General features: G+C 40.0%; 2 protein-coding genes across 4 annotated transcripts in view; one reads left to right on the top strand and one right to left on the bottom strand.

The window, feature by feature from the left end:
• The window catches only part of LOC124070203 (gamma-aminobutyric acid receptor subunit beta-2), a 337631-nt gene that overhangs the window by 98304 nt on the left and 219550 nt on the right, over positions 1 to 19777 (bottom strand). The window lies entirely within an intron of this gene.
• Positions 19413 to 19777, top strand: part of gabra1 (gamma-aminobutyric acid type A receptor subunit alpha1) — a 28323-nt gene continuing 27958 nt past the window's right edge. Inside the window, exon 1 of one of the 3 annotated variants that reach the window (XM_046409870.1) lies at positions 19413 to 19627. The gene's annotated coding sequence lies outside the window, so the exon portion shown is untranslated. Of the gene's footprint in view, positions 19685 to 19777 lie in introns of all 3 variants that reach the window. The other 2 variants (XM_046409868.1, XM_046409867.1) reach the window with 2 other exon arrangements.

Raw genomic sequence — 19777 nt, 5'->3', positions numbered from 1 at the left:
ACTGCTTACATAAAGACTTCTGCCAAGGTTGTCTCTCTCCGTCAGGATGTCTGGGGAACAGCTCACTGCTCACTGGAGCGGGGCATTCATATCATGGATGGGCTTTGGGAGAGAGAGAGAAAGCAAGCAAGTCAGAGGGAGAGAGAGAAAGAGAATAGATGAGAGGGAGAAATAGAGGGAGAGAAGGGAGCAAGGGAAAAAGTTGAGAAAATAACAGATGGCGAGCTATAGCGAGCTGGCTGACTGGATGAGTGGGTGGATGGATGAGGGGACAAGAGGGGGATATATATGTTGATGAATGAATGGATTTATACATTCTTAGGTGATCAGAGAAAGGGAATATGAAAACAGCTTGGGGCTAAACCTGTCTTTGATGTAACAATCATTTTCTGATCTCTGCTAACGATGTTGCAGCCTATAAACCAGAATTCACCTTAACTGTGACATTTAAAAAACGAAATATCAATAGCATGTTAATAATACACATATGATAATATCATGTAAATAATCCTGCACACTTTAAATAATTTCCATTTACTTCTGTTCACACTTGTGACGAGCGGCAGTAACGCTCATTAATGCTGGTTGCCGCCTGCCATAAGAAAAGATAAGAACTAGTGTGTGGCAAATGCAAAGTCATGCAAAGTCAAGTCGGAGGAGATGGGAGTGAAACACGTTAACGTTGTTAGGAATATTCTGTAAAATTTTTATAGACGAGATAATAATGTTCGTGTAAATTATTTTGTTCAATCAAGTAGTGAATATCTGACACTGTAAAAAAAACTCTAGTCCATACAAATAAAATGACAATACAAAGGATTAGATCGGGTTGTAAGCATTATGAAAAACCTCCACCTAATACACCAAATACATGGGAGCAAAGTTGTGCCACACAGTTGTTATGGCTGAATGGCCCTTGTCTGCCTGGACACTTTCAGCCTTTTTTGACTGGCTTACTTTGATATCTAAAAGACAAATCTCTCTTCCTCTCTCTCTCTCTCTCTCTCTTTCTCTCTCTCTCTCTCTCTCTCTCGATAGATAGATAAATAAATGGATAGATATCTGAGGTGCAGAAAAGACAGAAAACAATGTGGTCATGTGGCCATGTGGTCGACAAAGTTAAGACACTTAAATTACAGAAAAATTAAGTGCCTCAAATGAGTGCAGTACCATAAGTGTTTGTTTGCAAATATACTATGGGATTAGTCTGTGATCCAGTCAGTGCATATTAATCCACAGTTGAAAATAGTCCTCGATGAAATTAGCTATTTTTGTCTTTTCTCTTTCTTGTCTTTGTTTGAGTAACATTTACCAAAAATTATGGTGTCCAGCTGTTTAAATAAAGTACTGTGCCTTAAAGAAACCAAAAGCAAAACAAAACAAAAAAACATGATCTGTTAAATAATATGTTTTTACTTTTAGAAGCAGGAGTTTTTTATTTTGGGCAAATGTTTAATATTATCTCACAATACTCTTGTTAAAATTCAAAACTTATGACTCAGTACAGCGCTGTGCTATAGTATGCTAATTTGTTCTTGACTGTTACCTAGGGAAACTAAATAATAATGTGCCTCTGACTTTTATTCCAAAGACACTGTAGACTTCATATTGTGCACAGGGAACGTGACTGTAGTGCAAGTCGGTGAGTTAAGCTCAATCAATAACATCACTGATTCCTGACTATTTGCTGCAGGCTATGTAGTTGATCTTATGTAAAAGCTGTGTGCTTGTGGGTGGTTTTGCATGACCAAGCTGAAAGTCCTAAATAAAACCTAAATAATCCCTGCTGAGATTACAGTATGACTGAAACTGATTTTTTACTCTAATTTAACAGCTTTCGTTCCTGGCAATATATTGCTTGTGTGATAATCTTTTCCTGCTGCAAACCAGTCATGGCATAATATGATTTGGTATACAGGAACAAACAATTGATGGCACTATTGTAAAATCATCAACTGAAAAAAGCCTTTAGGACTAATTCCTAAACTAGCTTTCACATTTATACATTTAGTATTAATTTATTTCTAAACTTTATTTTCAGACTTATAATTTGCAGCTCTACTGATATTACATGGAAATAAAATCTGTGAGTAATCTAACCTAATGAGACTGTTGAGTGCACACTAGGGGGCATGTTACATTGAAGAATAAGCAGGATGAAGGGAGGACCAGGGGAATGAGAAGTTTGTGTCCATTATATTAAGTAAGAGGGAGACTCTTAGCGGTAACGATAGGGGAAGGGGGGCAATGCAGAATGATGAAGAATGATATCTGGAAGATGGAGACATGAACAAATGTTAAAGGTCAAAGCATTAGCCGAGGTAAGTTTGAAGTAAATGGTTAAGGCATATTGAAGAGGAAGAGGAGAGGCAAAAGATGAAGAAGAGATGAAAAGAGGCAAAAGCTTTAAGAATGGCAAGATACCAAAACCAAACTGGAGAAAGAAAACTGGGAAAGCTGGGAAGCGTTTGTGTCTCTGTGTGCATGGAACGGGGCATAAATAATTCCCCTTTAATTCCAATGAAACAGAAAGAAAGAAAGAAAAAAGCAAGAAAGAAAGAAAGCAAGAAGGTGGGCTGAAAAATGGTGCGAAGAAGACCAGATATGTGCGGAACAGAAAACAAATAATAAAGCGTAACAGAGTCATTTATTAAGGCAGAGCGGTGAGCAAAGAGTGAATTGGAAGAAGATAAATTACGGGGGGTGAGGGAGGAAGCAGAGGGATGAGAGACATGTAACAGTACAGGTGAACTTAGGATAAGGGATGAGGGGCGGATGTAATGGACACTGTAGGAAGCAGATAAGGGATTGACTGGATGGACGGGTGTCGGTGGTTGAATAAGTGGATGGATGGATGGATGATGACTGGATGGATGAATGGGTGGGTGAAGGTTGTAAATGATAAAAGATGGGGTTGCCAGAGAAAAGAAAAGAGAAGGGAAGCGTCTCAACATGGTCAATGTGCCGAGTAGATGAGTGAGAGTGGAGAGGGAAGTAAGCATTAAATGATAACGGGAACTGATTAGGGCAGAGATGCATGACAAAAAAATGAGTATAGAAATGCAATGCATTTACTTGGAAACAGCTATACCAGTGATGGCGACGACGACGACGATGATGATGATGATGATGATTATGCATTGCCTCATAAAGCCCAACCTCTCTATTCTCTATTTCCCTGGCATGGATGGGCTGCCTGACAGAGATTGCTTCCCACAGAAATGTGCATCAGGACTTGTGTAGCGGTATTCCACGTCAACCAATTTACAGCCCGGACTAATATGCTGACGGTGCTCAAGTAAATACGTGCTCCAAGGAGAACCTTCAGGCTGATGTTGAGTTGACATATTTCACATCAGCATATATCATTTTAGGCCTGACATTCAACCCAAACAAGAGAAAACATTCCTCTTCCCACAGCCCATGGTGGCACAGCTGTCATCCCACAAAACCCCAGACAACAATAGATCCCTTGAAAATTATTACTTCCAGGCCATTTAACATAAACAGACCTGCTAACATAAAGGTCACAGGTTTGATGTATTCAGCATAAAGTGGACTTAAATTATAATTATATTATTCTATTATAAATTATTTTTAAAGATGATCTTAATGGTGAAAAAGAAGCTGGGAGTCAGGTGGATGTGAAAATAAAACTCATATAACATATATAATGACTGATCAAACCATTTCAGTAACAATAACGTAACACAAACGCTATCTACTTAACTACAAACTAGAAGGGCACTTGGAAAATGAATTCTGTGTTATTATTTTGCTATGTTGGGGATGTTTCAGAGCGATCAGCCTTTGGTTAATGAGCTTCATTAACAAGGTGCAGTTTGGGAGGTCTGACAGAAGGTTAAAAACCTAGCGACCAGGTTCCACTCTCATCTGCTCTGTGAAGTGAAACAATAAAAAAAATACAGTGTTTTATTTCTTAGATTCACTGCTTTGTTGTCACTAACGCAGCTCCCTCTCTTCATTCATTGTCTAACTCGACCACAGAAGGGGCCAACTGAATCCTCTACTCATTCTGTAAAGTGAAAAATAATTTGTGCGATTCGGATCTGCACCAAAATTTAATGGATTCTTTCTTGGCCCATGCTACACCCTTCCACCAAGTTTCATGAAAATCAGGCCAGTAATTTTCCCATAATCCTCCTGACAAATAGACCGGACCAAAAACACGACCTTCTTGGCAGAGATTAAAAACAAAAAAGACAATTAGTTTATCAGTTTGGTACAGTCTAATTGGCCACTGCCAGTATTTAATATCTCTCCCTGTACAGGGTGCATCTATTGCTCAAGTACGACAAGACGTCCTTCCAACAGCAGCAACCTCAGCACTGGTAATAAACATTACAACAACGTAAGATAAATTAAAATGAAGACAAGCCAAAGTATGACTGTATAAACATTAACTAAATGTGCAGCCTGAAAACAGAACTAATGCACTGCCAATAATAATAAACTAAGATGTATGAAACAAAAGCTATGTGTCATCATTTAATGTATCTCTTTGCTGATTATCTGCAATGTCAAAATTGGAAAGATTAACAAACTAAATGAGGAGGAAATTGAGAAAACTGTCAAGTGTTAAAAGTCCAATGTGTACGATTTAGTGGCATTTAGTGTCTCCAATGCTTGTCTCACTGTCCACTACGGTGTTCGCTAAAAGCAGAAAAGATCTGAATAGCCCTCTCTTTTGTTTGTCCCTTCTGGGCTACTGTGGAAACATAGCAGTGCAACACTGTGGCCTCCATGGAAGCATCATCTGTCTGCAGATAAAAAAAAAAGGCCCATTCTAAGGTAACAGTGATTATGCACTAATGAAAACATAATGATAACACTCCTTTAATCCTCCTGAATCTTACATACTGGACCTTTAAGGTGCAGCCATCACAGCTTTGTTCCATGTCTTCATAAGCCATGGTGGTGTGACAGTGAGCCAGCCACCAGAACCCTGAATTTCAGCCATCATTAGTTTTATTATTCACCCTTGAAGTTTTTTTTTATTATTATTATTTTAACTGTTCTATATTCTCAAATGTCTCCTATTAAAAAGAAGTATGAGTTCATAAAGAGACAGCAAAGATTTAATCCTTTTTCCCTCAAGCTCTCTCTGGAGTTGTTTGACCTGCAATTTAGCTTACATCAAAAGCACAGTCAAAATTCAAAATTCAAGTATTTTTGGCACAGACTTTTTTCTTCTTCTTTTTTTTTTGTAAAGCTAAAAGTCCGATCTGCCGTCTCAGCAGCTGATGTGTTCAGTCTGTCACTGAACGAGACGCTGAACCATTCCTGCCAATTTTAAAGAGCTCTGGGTGAGAGCATAAGCTGCATGCCAACGTGTAAATAAATATGGACGGCCACCTCTCCAGTGATGTTCTTTCAGAAATAGATACAGGGGTCAATCACTACCTTGTTACAGCAATGTCAGAGGGGTTTGGAAGTAGAAGAGACCCATGGGTTGGTCTTAGCCTCTGCCGTAAAACATGCCTCTGCTTGGAGAAGGTGTGGAAAGCAAAATAGAGAATACAGAAACTGAACATTCTTAAGGAAACTGAACTCCTCAAAAGATTTCAAAAACACTGCCTCAGAGGCCTGACCGTCAACTGGGGAGCTAAAATAACTATCATCCTCAAATTTACCACCAACTTTGACATCACTATAAATGTGCACGTGTCATCTTAGGAGAATGAATGGCTCCAGGTGTCAAACACAATTTGGCTTCCTCTCCAGAGACTGATGTCCTGGCCCTGGAGGTCAGAAAAAGCATCAACATGACAATTCGAAATCACAGAAATGCCACAGGTGCTGGAAGAACACAGGACACAGGGGTCAAAAATGAGGAGGATTACAGTGTTAGCTTCAGGACCGCGGTGATATATGGTAAGTCAATCATCGTACAAAAATGGAATACACCTTTTTTTTTTTTTACATGCCCAAATGGTCCTAAAATGTACACTATTACATTGTTATAACTGACAAAGCAGCTGCATTTCTTATTTGTGATTTGTAATTGCACTTTTTCTAGATAAAATGGCATCATGGTTTTGGGTTTTGTTTTGTAATGTCTGTTTTAAACTCGCCTTCCTACCTTTTTTGATAGCTACTTAGTTTTCGCCTGTATCTCTAGTGCATCTAAGTCTGTTTTTTTTTTCTTTCTCAGTACATGAAGTCAGTACCATGCGTGTCTAAAATTCCACCTTTTTCTCAGCGTTTGGAGATTTGTTTGGTGTTCCTGACCTTGAATGTTTTTTTCTCCCTCTGCATTTTGTTTTCCCCTTTTAGACTGCTTTTCGGGTTTGACCCTTGCCTGCTTCACCATCCCCTGCACCTTGTACTAATTACCTTTTTGTGTTCAGTAAATTGTCAAACTGCACCAGCTCAGCCTCTGTTGGTTGTACCTTCCTTGTGTTCTTGTTGCCCAAAGGTAGCAACGGGAAAAATAAACCAACCAGTTTTTCAAAGCAGTTCATAGGGTTCATAGGTTTGACAGCATGTTTATGAATTAAGATTCAGTCTGATGCTCATTTTAATGGTTACCTACATGTAGAAGACCCACAAATTCCCATTTTACTGCCCACCAACTATCCCCAAATAGTTTGCTCCATTAAACAGAGATACTAAAGTAGTTATGCAGGCACACTGTTATTAAAGTCAGTTTGATTTGGATGAAAGACTACAAAAGCTAAGTATGTTTTATTCACTGTGATACAATATTGACTGAGAGTTTAATGTTAGATGACCCTACCAAAGCTCAATGAGCACACCAGGTCAGAATATGAAGGGACCTTCATTCTCATTCATTCTTCAGTCTCACACAAGCAGCCATGTACAAGGTCTTACTGTCCCAAACCAGTGTACTGTCATGTAGAATTTCTTTCTAACCTTTTGACACCACAAGAAAAAAGATTGTGTACCAGAGATAAAATACATCAGAACACATCTGAGAGAAGAATCTGTTTTAAATCGCCGTTTCAAACCTAGCCTGTCAAATTCGTATTATTTTTATTATGTTTTGAGTAATTAGATTCTGCTTTGGCTGCTATCCTTTGTGAACATAGTATTAATTGAACTTAATTGCTAACCTTGATCTTGAAACTACAACCTACTTCTTGAGTTAGACCTAACCTGAATAATGTCCATACTTTGTTGGTACATCTTTGTGCCTCACAAAAACAGAAATGTAAGCATGGAGGTGTTAAGTGGAGGTGTTGTGCACACACACACACACACACACACACACACACACACACACACACACACACACACACACACCACCCCCACTGAATGTCAGTATACCTTCATGCAGCAACTTTATCCATCATCATGGTGAGACTTTACTGCAATAATCAAGCTACTTCTTATTCCATACACTGTTCACCGGTTCATAAAAAAAACCATCACGGTGGTGAATAGAAATTTGAGCTCATTGTACTAAATACTATACAGACAAAGGTATTGGGACACCTGACCATTACACCAACAGGGACATTAACGTCATCTTATTCTAAATACATAGACAGCTTTGCAACAGCTTCCACTCTTCTGGAAAAGCTTTCCATAAGATTCTGGAGTGTTTCTGAGGGAACCTTTGCCCATTCATTGCAGTAGAGCATTTGTGATCTCAGGCACTGATGCTGGACCAAAAGGCCAGGCTCACGATTTCCTTTCCAGTTCATCCCAAAGGTGTTGCATGGGGTCGAGCTCAGGGCTCTGTGTGGGCTAGTCAAGTTAACTCATTCAACCATGTCTTTATGGAGCTTTGCTTTGCGCGCTGGGGTAGAGTCATGCTGGAATAGAAAAGGGCCTCCAAAAAACTGTTGCCACAGAGTTGGAAGCATAGCATTGTCCAAAATGTCTTTGTATGCTGAAGCATTAAGATTTCCCTTCACTGAAAGAAAGGGGTCTAGCTAAAGTATGAAAACCAGCCCCATCCTAATACTTTTGTCTATTGTCCCTGTACACAAATGTTAACATGCACAGTCATCCGCAATATCAATAAAGAATATGTTTTGGAGAGCAAGAGCAAGGATTTTTTAAAACTCTTTCCATTCACATCACCAAAGAGTGACAAGCTTTCTGAACACATTTAACCCGTAAGGTCTTTTCAGCCACAGCACTTTATCCAAAAAGGGATTGATGCTTAAGAGAATTTGAACCTACACTCTACTGTATGTGGTGCTAATACAACCACTGCAGCCATCTCAACCACCATCACACCTTATTACCTCTGTAAGCTCCAGTGGTCACCTCTCCCTCACCAATGTGGTCGAGTGCCTTTCATCAATCACAGTCAACAAGCTAGAGAAGCTGAATTGAGGTCTGGTAGGGGCTGAAAAGCATTTGGGACAAGCTTATGTAGCCTAAACATACAGCCGATAAGCACTGTTTACACATATGTGACATTTAATCAGAATTTTATTTACACTTCTGTATGATACAGAGACTCATTAGGGCTGTACACACATTTGTCCTCTGTATTCAATTTCCAGATTTTTTTCACGCATGTTTACACACAAACACACACAACGCCACACAGTCAGTGCTGTCAGTTTAGGTCCTCATCGCACCAACATCAATCTTCATTAAGCACTTGACCTTGAATGTGACTGGCGAAGCATGGATGATATCACCTCGCATGAAGCTAGAGGGCCATTGTGTACTTGTGTGTGTGTGTGTGTGTGTGTGTTAGCACATATTACCGTGGAGATGTGTGAACAACGAAAATGTCCACTTTTGTGTCCATATGTGTGTAATACAGACTTGGAGTCTTTGCTGTGGAACATTTTTATGTCACAGCAGCAGAACTTATTTCCCTTGCATCTTTTTTAGAAAGAAAAGGAAAGACAGAAGAAAATCTTGTTTACAAAACCATTATTCTGGTAATGCATGTCAACACAAAAATCAGGGTCGCAGTGTGTGTATGCAATGAAGAAATCATTTGCACCAGCTATGCGGAGTTTTTGTTTATTTAACAGCCTCAATTTATTTTTGATGCCTCTATATAACAGACTTGAGGAAAAGCATTTGTGAGGATGCTTGCCACTGGGTCTGCAGTGAGACAGGTGTGCTTGCAGCTGGACCAGGCTGCTCCTGTTCCTGATCTATGTGGGCGTTCCTTCCTTCAATGCCCACAAGCTGTTTATCTAAAGCCCCGCTACAGCACACCTCTTTCTCCTGCTCTTCGACATAGCTGCATGGCTGAAGGTCAAAACAGCAGGTGATTATTCTGCCAGGAGGTGGTCATGCTAATCTCAAAGTTGTTGTTTTTTTTTTTTTTTTCTTTTTGTTATTTTCTTCATGACTTGTTGCATGCTGTGATAGAATTGCTAATATGTTGACCATTCAGTGAGAAATCTCAGAGTAAGTTTTATTTTCAAATCACAAGAGGGAGAAACCAGTCCAGTCTAATAAATTGCTTCATAATTCCAATTATCAATTTTTTCCAGTACATCCATTAGTCGGCCAGATTGCTAGTGATGGGGCTGGGTTGAGGCTACCTCACTTTGGCTTTTAGAGACTCAAAATTCCAATTCACCCCATCATCTAACCAACTAATTCCAATCCCAAGTAAATTAGCTCTTGTTCCAGTAGATAACCAAACACGAGTTCACTCAACAAACTCACGTGGAATCTAATGTTACGAGTTGATATGTGAAGTGTAGGCTCTGACTTCATCACTCCTCACAAGGAAACACCACAGCATGAAGGGGAATGTAGACTGAGTACTTACAGGTTGATGTTAGGGTGGAGCTGTGGCCTTGGAGGATTGTTGTGTTTGCCCTAATATACATGTGGAGGGGATCTTAAATGACGTGCAGCTACTTTTGGCAGTGACATGCTGAAAGGCAGACGCTTATTTTCGCTGTTACTCCAAATATGACTTTCTCTCTCTCTCTCTCTCTCTCTCTCTCTCTCTGTCTCTCATCTCTTTCACTTCCTCTAATGTTTTCTGAGTGTCAACAGCTTCTAATAAATGAGCATTAAAGAGTGAAAACAAAAATAGCCATCAAATTTTCCCACTTTTGTTCCTGCTAGACTCCAATCAAGGAGTGGTAATCGTTGGTCCGTTAATAAGATATGAGAGATGTTGTCCTGTGGTGATGACATCACATTGCGTAAAGGTGCAGTAGATGTTTCTGGAGAAAGATAATCTGTTGTTCAGTCTCATTCCCAGGTCGTCCATTATTTGGGAATGAGACTCAACGAGTGGTTTTTGGTATTCGGTCTGAACACATGCAGTTGTTTGAGGGTTCCTTCTGTGTCTGAATGAGATGCAGAGAGACGTGAGAAAATGGCGGAAATGAAATATGGTGTTTCCTGCTCTTCTTTCATTTCTCTCTCTCTAGTTACCTGCATAACTCTCTTAACCTGTCACTTAAACATTTTCAGGTCCAGCTTGGCGTCCACAGCTCAAACTGAGACAACACACAAGGAACTGAAAAGTGTTGCTATTGCAGTGTTATTGCATCCTGTGCTCATGTCAGTTTTTATTACAGTTTTAATTACACTAAGTTGCACTGTTATTACTTTATCCTTTTCCACAGTTCCACAGTTACACATGTAAGCTGTTTTTATTCTTTTTCTACAGAGACCTGATGACAAGGGTAACTTCAAAGCTTAATGCAATGCATGACAGCAACGGCACCATCACTGATTTCACACATCTTAACCGAAGAGTCAGTGGGGAGGAAATCTGTGCTTGTTTCAAAGCAGTGAAGCACAGCACAGAGATCTTCAGAAAGAAGGAGATAAATTAACTGGAGAAAATGACAACTTTTCAGCAAATGATTACTTCATTTGATCTGGGAGTGTGTACAGCAGGCCATCGTTCTGCGTGCAGTGCTATTTGACACATACAGATATGCCAACAACAACTCTTTAGGCATAATTAATCATAGTGATATGAATATAATAAAGACATCCTCTCAGTCTTGGCTGCCTGATAAGAACTGAAAAGCAACTTTTTGTGGCTTCATCCCAGAATAGCACCTTCATACAAATTCACAGTTTTGCTGAATGACTGAATGATATGCTTTAATGAGGTAGGAGATGTGTGAAGAATCTTCCTTTTCCCTCTGTTCTCTCCCTCCATCTCTCTTTTTTTTTATTCTGTCACTTTCTCTCTTTCAAACACACACACACACACACATACACAAATACTCCTACACCTCCAGAAATAGAGGCAGCAACAGTCTCAGTGAATATCTCAGCCCACATGTTGATAATGTCACCTTTTCAGTGTTTCATTACCTTGTGCTAACAAAGAGAGAACATCTCTCTCTCCTCTCTATCTCTCTTTCTCTCTCTCTCACTTTGTCTTTATTTTGGGATCAGTGGGATGTTTGAGGAGCTGTCATTCTATATAATTGCCATAGCTACACTAATGGTGCCACACTGTAATTTCTCCATCGCATCTGGAGAGTGAAGAGAGTTTACGATCCATTAATATCTACACTAACTTGTTCTGCACTCAGAGGAAGTATCGGACAAAGATAAGACAGTATGGAAACAAGACATATTTATTTTTATACATAACAAACATATTTAGACATGTAAAGGACTTCTCCACAATGACAATAAGTTGATCTTCATAACACAAATGACCTGTGACATAACTATTCCAAGAAGCACAGCCACCAGGGTTGCATCATTAACTTTTTTTTGTCGTGACTGCTGCTGGAATAGCATTTTTCATGATCTCTAGTTCTGTTTGGTTGTATTTATCTCAGAGCTGCACGGTTAGCATTCACGATCTGAAGGCGTGCCCCAAAATCTTTGGAACAATACGCAGGGAATCAGAATCAGAAGCAGCGTTAGAATTTAAAAAATATGTCCTGCTAAATGTAACTGTAAAATATAACTGTAATAAATTACTCAATCGTACTCAGTTCATTTCATAACTACTGCACTTGTAGTAGTTATGAAATTAAAATTCAGGCATCTGTGTTGTGACCTGTGTTATATTCTGAAAATTTGCTGAGTGTAAATACATTTGCATTCTATTTTTATTTTGCACTACATTACACTGCTTATTTGTTGTATATAAACTTTTTTATATTGCTTTGTATGTTGCGATTTTTATATTTGATTGTTTTTTTATAGCTTATTGTGTGTAATTCTGCTGCTGCACTGTAATCTCCCAGCCTGGGATCAATAAAGTATATCTATCTATCTAATTGAAGATAGACGAAGAAAACAGAAAAATCCATTCTTATCACATCTCATTGCAATCACAACCAACCATTAGATATAAGAAAAATTAAAACAAAAAAAACACACATAAAATATAAAGATAGTCTCAATCAGCATATGTATATACTCAATAAGTCAGGGAGCCTGTGATGTGTCTGCAAGACTGTACATTTAAATATCCATCTATTTTTTATCTATTTTTATCTATCTATTTATATGAAAATTTCTTTTCAATCACATACATTTCCAAGTTATGTTAATCTTTAAAAACAATATATATATTTTATAGGTGAAATCTCTCCCTTTCTGGAGGACCACCATGTGACCTTGGTATAGATTTTATCATCTTATATATTTTATTAGGCGCACAGAAAACACTAAAGAAGCAAAGTCACATAATTGTTCTCTGATGCCTGAGTGACAGCAGTGTACAGTTTCACAAGGTAGAAACAACGTCCAGGAAAAGTATTTGAAGGAAAGCAACTAAGCATTGGAGCAGATGGTCAGTGAGATTTTAATGCCCAGGCCAAACTAAACTGTTGCACGTTGGTTGGCTAAATCTCAGGGTTATAATCAGTGTTATGTAAACTGACGAGTGAAAGCACTGCTGCTGCTGTGTGGTCTGCCTCCGCTCCCTGGCCTTACGCGCTCGCATCCGCAGCACTGTTGGTGTGTATATGTTCAAAGTGTATTCACAAGCAGACGTCAGTGTTTTTGAGAGGGAATGGGAGAGAGGAGCCAGTATGGACGTAAACCAAGAAGCATGAGACCAGGAGAGAGATCAAGGCCAGCAGGAAAAGACACTGAAAAATTCTGACGATCAGTGGAATTCAGTTACTTTCTTCTATAGCAGAGGCTTTTGAATGACACCTAGAAACCTTAATCTGTTCATCACAGTACACAGCAACCACCACAGCTGACTGCTGAAGCCGATGCTGGTCCACGGAGAAGCACTTCCTCTAACGGCCACTAGAGGCTGGCTCCAAAAAGCTGTATTGGAGTGACTGGGGAAAGCCCAAACACATTTGAGAGAGGTATAAATCCACTGCACACAGGGGCACAGCCTTGCTGGCAAACAGCTCTTTAAGTACTCAAATTAAATGGAAAAAAAAAGTGGGTCTAGACAGGCAAGCTTATAAACTTTTGATTGCAAGGGCCAGACAGAGACACAATTTTACAAATGCATTTAAAACCCTGGTTCATTTGTAATAATAAAGTGCACATTATTAATAGTTATACTGATTCTTCTGTGTAACAAATGAATGCCAAAGAAACTAAATTAAATTAAACACTCTAATTTGAAATAATGTAAATAAATAGCTGATATTTGTAACTCCACGCAGCCTACAGCCATAGACAGGCTATGCAACAATGCGACTCCTTGACCTTGACTCAGACATGTAAAAGGTCCCCAATCACTCCTATAGAGGAGCAAGACACCCAGACACAAAGAGACAAAAAGCCCAGTGTGTCCTCAGTTGTCCCTTTGTAGTTGTATTGCATCTGTTAGAGGTTGTTTTGCATCTGTGTAGTCATTTTATATCTCTTTGTGGTTGTTCTGCATGTCACTTTGCCTCTCTCTCTAGTCAAACTGCAACTGTTAGTAGTCATGTTGCTTCTTGTTTGAGTCTCTTTGTAGTCATTTTGAATATCTTTGTGTTTTTTCTTGTGTCACTTTGCATCTCCCTAAGCTTGTGGATGTCGTTTTGCATCATTTTGTGGTCATTTTTGTCTCATTTTTGTGTCAGTTTGTGGTTGTTTTCCATCTTTTGCAGGCATTTGATTGATTCTGCAACAGGAAATGTATACAGCCACTTGACATCGAGGTTGCATCCAGGAAACCCTGCGGGGCCTGTACTTGGTGGAAGAAGGGTAATCTGTAATACAAACTTGCTAACTGGTCCCTGGCTACTCTTCTGGGGCAGCACTTGGATCTAGACCTGCATGATTGCACTGCACCAAAATACAGCTCTGGACAGCTCCCTTTTTACCATACTGTAAATCCAATAGCATCTCGCATACTCGCGTTTATACTCGCATGGAAGCTAATTAAGTGAAATTGTGCTTCAGGTCGTGCCGAGAGGATCTGTGCCTGTATATATGAATGCCATTATGGGACACAGTGGTCAAATTTACTAACAGTGCATAGAAAACTCATGAATTATGTGACACAAGGAGGCAGTTAACTTACTACAAAAGTACTGATGGTGTCAGAGTGAAGATAAAATGTCAAATTAACTCAAGACCCAGCACTTAAATTGTGAAAATACTGTGAAGTTTATGCACGTGTATGTGCAGTTTATTTATCACATTAATTTAAGTATATATTTGTATATATTTTTCTTTTTTTAGGATACAGAAAATCGATGGTGGTGCAAAGATACAGCAGAGAAGTCTCTGAAGTCTTTGTCTCATGTTAGCACATATACATTGTGTATTTTTAAATATGGAGCTGTATTTGATATTGATTCACATGGTCTTTATAAATCACTTTAGTTCATTGGGAATGCCTACAAAGATTTGCAGACTATCTCCAGCTTTAGCTTTGGATTTATCTCCTTATTTTGTCCTGCATTGTGTTGTACGTAAGTGTGTGTGTGTGTGTGTGTGTCTTTGTGTAAGCAGATGGATGTAGGCGTGGGTATGCTTATAGACTTTACCACAGTGTACATATGAGGAATATAAATGTATATTTGTGCTCAGCTCACATGTATGCATGTGTGTCTGTTCATGCGTGTGCATAAACACAGGAAGAGCTTTTATGTGCTTTTGCAAAAACATACTGCATATTTGCTCAAGGATTTGTAGTACTAATGTAGTTAGTGTGCAGATTGCATCTTGGTTTACTTTAATTGCTTGAGTTTATCTTTTTCATTTATGTTGTGTAATTAAGCTGTATAATATAATCTGGTAAATAATTTATTTTACTTGGGTTATGATTTTGAACAGCTGCAGAATTAAGTTTTACTTTTATTACTGCAATAACAACACAAACGATTATCGTTTATGTTTGACATTTCACTCATTTATTTATGTCTACTTCTTTCGTCCCATTTTTCACAGGGGACAGTTTCTGGTGGATGTAGCAAGTGAAACGCTGGAGTCAGATGGTTTGTGAAGCTCAGGACTGTGAAGTTGTGTGTATAAAGTTTCCTACCATGTTGGCATTGATTTAAGATTAATCTGAGAGAAACTGGCTTCCCTTTCAGCCACAGTCCACAGTGACTGAACACTTTCCTTCAAGATTCAGGGTTACACTCTCTCATTTATTTCTGTCTCCTGGAGGGATTTCATTTGGTAATTTTATTTATTTGTAAAGTACAACATTAAACATAAATGTTGTTTGAAATGCAAACAGATCAAACTCTTCATCTTCTCTCAGAGAGGTCCATTGGTGGGTGTTTTAAATAGAAAAACCCTGATTGCAGTGTTCAGTTTAATCTGCTATGGAACATATTCTACACCATTTCAAGATGTTCTCAGTCCAAAGACAGAAACAATCACATAACAGAAGAGAGAACAGTTCAAAATAGACTTACAGTTAAAATCTGTAATCTCAAATCTCAATGTTGTTTCTCCAGCGCAGTTGTGAATCTGAAGTGACTGACAGCTCTGTTAATGCACACGTTTTTCAGTTCTTTGTGTTTTGCAGTGCTGTTAAATGTTTGTTTTTACATCAGTAACGGTTGATTTCTCCAGCCTGCTGGTTGGCTGTATGTATGATACAGCATGTGGGAAAGGATCAGTATTTCATAAATGTTTTATGTTAGAAGCATTGATCCAACAGCAGTTCCTTGTTTCCATAAAATATCCTCAGCTGAACTTCAGTGTTCTTTAATTCCATTTTAACTTTACAGTTTAAGTTGTTGTTTTCAATAACTGTGCCAATGTTTTTCAAATCAGCATCAACGACTGACTTACCTGTTTCATTTTATTCAAACAAGAAATGTGTCCATCTTCCTTTTTAACAAAATACTTTTTAAAATTTTGTATAACACCCTGATCTTTTCCTGAGGACAATTGATTGACTGATGACTCGCAAGTCACTCTTAAGAAGGGTGCTCGGATTGATCAGCCACCGACTGTTATCGGCCAATATTCCTTATAAATAAATTGATCGGTGGACTCTGAAAGGTCAATCAGATAAACAGGAGAGACGCTTTCTTTTTGCATCGTTAATCAATGGTGTCCTGCTGTCACAGAAAATGTTTTTTGGGAAAAACCGACTGTCACTCAGTAAAGAACAAACTGAACCGAGTGCTGACCACATTGGAGCATGTCTTATTGTGCTGTTACTTTATTTACTACCACCGGCTACTCAGCTTGAGGCCTCTATTGATTGATTGAAGAGAGCACAGCCAATCCGCGCTGGAATGGGCAGGAGGAGAGCTAGTTCACAGTTAGCACTGAGCTAACTGATAGCGCAGCAGCTAAACAAGACAGAGTGAAAATACAACGAGTTTACAGTACATAAATATACAGATGTGCCTTAACAGAGTACAGTTTGGAGGTAAAAGTGCTTTGAGACACTTAACAGCAGTGTACATCGTACCAGACTTGTCAGGGATGAAAATAACCAGCATCTTTGACGCTTAATGGCCTGTAGAAAGGGAACTACAGGCTAAAGCCACAGTGGCTGTTTGTCCACCATTAAAACTGCCAGAAGGGCAGGTATCCAGCAATTTGGCAGCATCAGCTTCTGACAGCACATTCTGCTCCACTCCGGTGCCAACCTTCCGTCATTCACGCTTGTTGGAGGAGTTACACTGATTTTGATTTACTGTGAGTGTTTCTCCTCTCCTTGGCGCCACATGTGGATCGCACCTTCCTGAAAATATTTCAAGTGATTCATCCGCACCTGTGCAAAGTCTCAATTACTCCGCTCCATCCAGACTGGACTGATTAGGGATAGAAAAGTGAAACCAGGAGCTGGGCAGGAGCGAAATGAGAAACTGTCCGAGTTCAAGAGCCAGAGCAGCAGAACAGTTTCAACCCACTGGCACTGTGAAAAGCACAAGCCCAAAGGGCAAAAAAGCAAGCACAAATCAAGCTTTACTGCAATAATTGAACTGAAGTACTGCACTTGGGTTTATCTCCCCCTCGTGCTACAATCTCAGTTGGAAGCAGCCCGATGCCAACTAAACAAAGAGTGGTCTTGAGTAAGCTCTTCATCGAGGAGCAGTCCTGACCTAACCAGAGCTACAAACATGACGTTGGCTAGAAAAAATCCATGAGCAGAAGGTCTTGGGAATCTCCAGTCTTGTGACATTGCGTACCGAATTAATTCCTCCCCCTGTGAAGAGCAGTCTGGTCTACTGCAGAGAAAGAAAAAGCTTAAAAAGCCCTCTCCCACATGTCTTGCTTTTATCCCTTTTTAAAATGCTCTTTACCGCCTACAAATAAGCTGAAACTGAGACTTCACCTGCTGTTGTCTGCGCGCCTGTGGACCAGGAACGGAAAAAAAGGGAATCTGGGGTGTTGAGATTGTCACAGTCATTAAAAGGCAGGTGTTCACTACACTAGAAGAGGTAAACAAAACCTTTCAGTGTCACAAGGGCCACTTTGCCTTTCAAAAACAACAATTTTGGGGCTTTCTGTGTAGGACAAAGGCTCCACAGGACACCCGAAGGAGCAAACGGTCGTGTGCTTGCGTGTGCACACACACCCGCACACATGTGATAAGTGTGAACGACTTAACTTTAAGAGGTCAGATGGAAAAATGCTAAAACACTCTGACATGTCCAAGATTGTGCACCTGAGCATGACACATTCAGAAACGCACATGCGCAACACAACAGCACAAATGTTAAGTGTGAACATGCAGAATGTGGCTTCAGGATGCTTTTGTCTTAAAGTCTCAGTGATTGACTAACCCTGGCGCACATTCATTTTGCATATCAATTCAGCACAGTTGGTACTTTAAGTTTGTGTTAAACGAAAAACTTAACACCGCTTGCAGGCCCATGATGGATGCTCAAACAGAGAAGGAGGGGGGGCGTAGTTCGTCAATAGCCCTTCTTTTAGGATTCAAAAGCAATGTTCACAGCGAGTGATTATTTCCCCATAACCCGCACATCTCTCACCTAAATTACCGTCATCCATCTCTCTCCGTTTAGCCCCGCACACACTTTTCACTTCACTATCCGTTTCCATCACCTGCCCAGAGATGGAGCTGTAAGTAGGCAAGTCGCCTTCGATTGTCGTTATTTGCTTGAGCGGCTTCACCGGGAATTCGCCTTAACTGATCACACTCGCGGTGTTTTGGAAAAAGCTGCTGCTGAGAGCGAAGAAATTCTCCACTTTGACAGAACGGAAGGTTATTCAAACGTGATGGGATGAGGTGGTTGTGTGTTGGAGACACTGGAGTCGTACTTCTAGCCTCTCTCCGCTATCCGTCACGGGCACGCGGGCACGTGTTGGTTAAGCATGCTCGCATGTGCACGCGCGCGCAGAGGCAAAATCAAGTCACATGCAGCGGTGGCGTCTGGCTGGCTTTGCGGGAAGGGAAGCAGCTTGAAATGATACTCCACTTGCATTACAATAGCATTAATTCTACCGGAGGAGGGTGGAGGGGTTTTTTTTCTCCCTCCTGCTTATTATTATTAAAATATGCGCGTGCACCTGCAGCATCAGGTTAGGAGGAGGAAACATGAGCAGAGTGAAGGAAGAGGAAGAGGAGCGGGGAGAAGAAGTCCGTGTATCCAAATATTTGGATTATTATTTGTGACATTGATTTAACTGGTAGTGTTTAAGAGATTTTAAAAATCTTAGATAGAGATAGATGGATATGCTGTTGAATACAGAGCTACATAAGTCCGTGACGTCCCTCATAACTAATCACGCACATGCACTACTTTAACCACGCGTGAGGAGGCAACACACACACACACACATTCACTCACAGGGGAAACGTTGCACTGCAGACCAGACTGACGTGACTACTCTGCCAGCTCACACTCTCTGCCTGCTCCGATGAAAATAAAAACCCCCAGTCTGAAACTGAAGACGAAAAATGAGTTGCTCCCCTGCCCAAAGCGATCCGAAATCAACAACTGAGGTTCACATGAGGCTTGTGGAGCCGCGAACCGCACTGTTATGACAATAAACTGCCTATAAGAATGTTATTGTTTTCCTCTCGTGCGTCCCTCTATAGTCATCGGTGATGAAAATGTCCTCTGATTTGTAGTTTAACTTGAAATACGCAGATGACTACAAAAATATACGCTGGGTATCATCAGCCCGTTTTTTTTTTTTATTATTTATTTTTTTTTAACCTCCCTTGCAGATGCACGCAGCTCAGCGCTCCTCGCCGTTCTCAGCTCAGTCTTGAGTGGCGCGGCTGTACAGCAGCAGAATATTTGGCTGTAAACAGAGACACAGTACTGTTGTCTCGATGCGAAACGCAGGCTTTTAGGACACGGTGAGTGATTCGAGGGGGATTTTATTGCAGAGAGGCTCGTCTCATCAGTGCAAGCTGGTGAGCGAACATGATTTTATTACATTTTTGGAGGTGTGTGTGTGTGTGTGTGTGTGCGCACGCGAATCCGAAACGTGAAATCCATTGATGTTT

The sequence above is a fragment of the Scatophagus argus genome, chromosome 14, assembly GCF_020382885.2.
Source record: "Scatophagus argus isolate fScaArg1 chromosome 14, fScaArg1.pri, whole genome shotgun sequence".
Lineage (NCBI taxonomy): Eukaryota > Metazoa > Chordata > Actinopteri > Scatophagidae > Scatophagus > Scatophagus argus.
Note: the sequence above shows the minus strand (reverse complement) of the source record. Positions and strands in the feature narration are given on the sequence as shown.